The sequence below is a fragment of the Salvelinus sp. IW2-2015 genome, linkage group LG6.2, assembly GCF_002910315.2.
Source record: "Salvelinus sp. IW2-2015 linkage group LG6.2, ASM291031v2, whole genome shotgun sequence".
Lineage (NCBI taxonomy): Eukaryota > Metazoa > Chordata > Actinopteri > Salmoniformes > Salmonidae > Salvelinus > Salvelinus sp. IW2-2015.
The window spans coordinates 23,085,389-23,089,620 of NC_036846.1; positions in this window are offsets into that span (position 1 = coordinate 23,085,389).

Here is a 4,232-nt window from a genome sequence, read left to right on the forward strand (position 1 = left end):
TTATTTGACCCTGCTGGTCATCTATGAACATTTGAACATCTAGGCCATGTTCTGTTATAATCTTCACCCGGCACAGCCAGAAGAGGACTGGCAACCCCTCATAGCCTGGTTCCTCTCTATATTTATAGTAGTGGTAATGACTGGTTGTAGTTATAGTAGTGGTAGTGACTGGTTATAGTTATAGTAGTTTTAGTGTCTACACTAGCAGTGGTAGTGATTGGTTATTGTTATAGTAGTGGTAGTGTTGACAGTAGTAATGGTAGTGAATGGGTGTAGTTATGGTAGTGGTCGTGGTAGTTAATGCAGTAGTATTGGTAGTGACAGGCTATAGATATTGAAGTGGTAGTGACTGCTTATAGTTATAGTAGTGGCAGTGACTGCTTATCCTGTTGTTATAGTGTTGGTAGTGACTGCTTATAGTTATAGCAGTGGTAGTGACCGCTTATAGTTATCGTAATGGTAGTGACTGGTTATAGTTTTGGTAATGGTAGTGACTGGTTATAGTAGTGGTAGTGACGCTTATAGTTTAAGTAGTGGCAGGGACTCTCTATCCTGCTGTTATAGTGTTGGTAGTGACTGGTATGATTTATAGTAGTGGTACTGACTGGTATAGTGTATAGTAGTGTGACGCTTGATAGTCTTATAGTAGTGGTAGTGACGGTTATAGTTATAGTAGTGGTAGTGACTGGTTAAGTAATAGTAGTGGTAAGTGACTGCAGTAGAATGGTAGTGACTGTGATAGTTTATAGTAGTGGTATGACGTGGTTATAGTAATACTAGTGGTAGTGACGGGATAGTATAGTAGATGGTAGTGACTGGTTATAGTTTAGTAGTGTAGTGTCGTACAGTATAATGGTTAGTGACTGGTTATAGTATAGCAGTGGTAGTGACCGCTTATAGTTATGTAATGGTAGTGACCGCTATAAGTATGTAATGGTAGTGACCGCCTTATAGTTATGGTAAGGTGTAGTGACCGCTTATAGTTATGTAATAGGTAGTACCGCTTATAGTTATGGTAACTGCGTAGTGACCGCTTATAGTTATGGTAATGGGTAGTGACCGCTTATAGTTATGGTAGTGTAGTGACTGTATTATTTTTAGTAGTGGTAGCTGACTGTTATATAGTGTAGTGACTAGGTTATAAAGTAGTGGTAGTGTACTGGTTTATTATGTATGTGAGTATATAGATGGTAGTGTCTACAGTAGTAATGGTGGTGACTGTTTATGTTTACTTACGTGGTAGTGATGCTTTATCCTGTTTGTTATAGTGTTGGTAGTGACTGCTTATAGTATAGTAGTAGGTAAGTGACTGGTTATATTTATAGTAGTGTAGTGACTGATTATATTATAGAGTGGTAGTGACTGGTTATATGTTAAATAGGTGGTAGTGTCTACAGTAGTATTGGTGTGACTGTTTATAGTAGTGGTAGGTGACTGGGTTATAGAAGTGGTAGTGTCCCGCTTATTAGTTATATAGTTGCGCAGTGACTGCTTTATCCTGTTGTTTATAGTGTTGGTATGACTGCTTATAGTGTATAGTAGTGGTAGTGACTGGTTATATATAGTAGTGGTAGTGACTGGTTATAGTTATAGTATGGTAAGTGACTGTTATATTTATATAGTGTTAGTGACTGGTTATAGTTATAGTAGTGGTAGTGACTGCGTGTATAAGTAGTATTAGTGTAGTGGTAGGACTGGTATATAATAGTAGTGGTAGTGACTGGTTATAGTAATAGTAGGACTGTTATAGAATAGTAGTGACTTGCAGTAGTAGTGGTAGTGACTGGTGATAGTTATAGTAGTGGTAGTGACTGGTTATAGTTATAGTAGTGGTAGTGACTGGTATGTATTATAGTGTGGTAGTGACTGCGGTTATAGTAATAGATAGTGTAGTGATGCATAGAAGTGGTAGTGATGGTTATAGTAATAGTAGTGGTAGTGACTGTTTATAGTCTATATGTGGTAGTGACTGCAGTAGATGGTATTGTGACTGGTTTTGTTATAGTAGTGTAGTGATGCAGGAGAAGTGGTAGTGACGTGGTGTAGTTCAGTAGTGGTAGTGACTGGTTATAGTTATAGTCAGTGGTAGGACCGCTTATAATTATGGTAGTGGTAGTGACTGGTTATAGTTATGTAGTGGTAGGGACTGGTTATAGTTATCAGTAGTGGTAGTGACCGTTATAGTTATAGTATGGTAGTGACTGGTTATAGTAATAGTAGTGGAGTGACTGGTTATAGTTTAGTGGTGGTAGTGACTGCAGTAGAAGTGGTAGTGACTGGTGATAGTTATAGTAGTGGTTAATCAAATTACAAATTCAAATTTTAATTTGTCACATACACTGGTTAGCAGATGTTAATGCAAGTGTTAGCGAAAGTGTGCTTCTAGTTCCACAGTGCAGGTAATAACCAACAAGTATCTAACCTAACATTCCACACTACTACTTATACACGACAAGTGATAGTGTGACTGGTAGAGATAATAGTAGTGTAGTACTGCAGGAGAAGTGTTAGTGACTGGAGATAGTATAGTGTGGTAGGAGTGGTTATAGTTATAGTTGGTGGTAGGACTGGTTTTGTTATAGTAGTGGGTAGTGACTGCAGTATAAAGTGGTAGTGACTGGTGATAGTTATAGTAGTGGTAGTGACTTGGTTATAGTATAGTGTGATGACTGGTTATGAGTGGTAGTGGTAGTGACTGGTTATAGTAATAGTAGTGGTAGTGACTGCAGTAGAAGTGGTAGTGACTGTGATAGTTATAGTAGTGGTAGTGACTGGTTATGTAGTTATGGTAATGGTAGGACTGGTGATAGTTATATAGTGGTAGTGACTGGTTATAGTTATGTAATGGTAGTGACTGTTATAGTTACAAGTAGTGGTAGTGACTGGCTTATAGTTATGGTAATGGTAGTGACTGGTTATAGTAATAGTAGTGGTAGTGACTGCAGTAGAAGTGGTAGTGACTGGTTATAGTTATGTAGTTGGTTAGTGACTGTATTTAGTTATAGTATGGTAGTGATGGTTATAGTTATAGTAGTGGAGTGTCTACAGTAGTAATGGTAAGTGACTGGTTATAGTTAAGTAGTGGTAGTGACTGGTTATAGTTATAGTAGTGGTAAGTGACGCTTTATAGTTATCAGTAGTGGGTAGTGACTGGTTATATTATAGTAGTGGGTAGGGATGGTTATAGTTATAGTTATAAACTCAATCAATCAATTTTATTTTATATAGCCCTTCGTACATCAGCTAATATTCTCGAAGTGCTTGTACAGACACCTCAGCCTAAAACCCCAAACAGCTAGTAATTGCAGGTGTCAGAAGCACGGTGGCTAGGAAAAAACCCCTAGAAAGGCCAAAACCTAGGAGAAACCTAGAGAGGACCAGGGCTTACTGAGGTGGCCAGTCCTCTTCTGGCTGTGCCGGGTGGAGATTATAACAGAACTATGCCAAGAATTGTTCAAAAATGTATAACGTGACAAGTCATGGCTTCAAATAATATCATGAATAATTTTCAGTTGGGCTTTCTAGTCCGATATCAAGAGTGAAAAACACAGTCTGGGACAGGTGGCGTGTTCCATAACCGCAGCAGAACAGCGAAACTGGAATAGCAGCAAGGCCAGGCGACTGGGACAGAAAGGAGTCACCACGGGCGGCAGTCCCGACGCATGGTCCTTAAGGGCCCAGCTCCTCGAGAGAAAGAAAGAGAGAAGGAGAAAATTAGAGAGAGCCAAGATTTTCAAAATTTCCATAAATGACAAGCATGGTCAAATAATAATCAGGAATAAATCTCAGTTGGCTTTTCATAGCCGATCATTAAGAGTTGAAAACAGCAGGTCTGGGACAGGTAGGGGTTCCATAACCGCAGGCAGAACAGTTGAAACTGGAATAGCAGCAAGGCCAGGCGGACTGGGGACAGCAAGGAGTCACCACGGCCGGTAGTGGTGGTCGTGTTTGCAGTAGTAAGGGTAGTGACTGGTTATTGTCATAGTCATGGTAGTGACTGGTTATAGTTATAGTTGTAGCAGTTGTGTCTGTAGTAGTAATGGTGGTGACTGTTTATAGTTATGATATTGACTGGTGATAGTTATAGTAGTGGTAGTGACTGGTGATAGTTATAGTAGTGGTAGTGACTGGTTATAGTAATAGTACTGGTAGTGACTGGTTATATTAATAGTAGTGGTAGTGACTGCAGTAGAAGTGGTAGTGACTGGTTATAGTTATAGTAATGGTAGTGA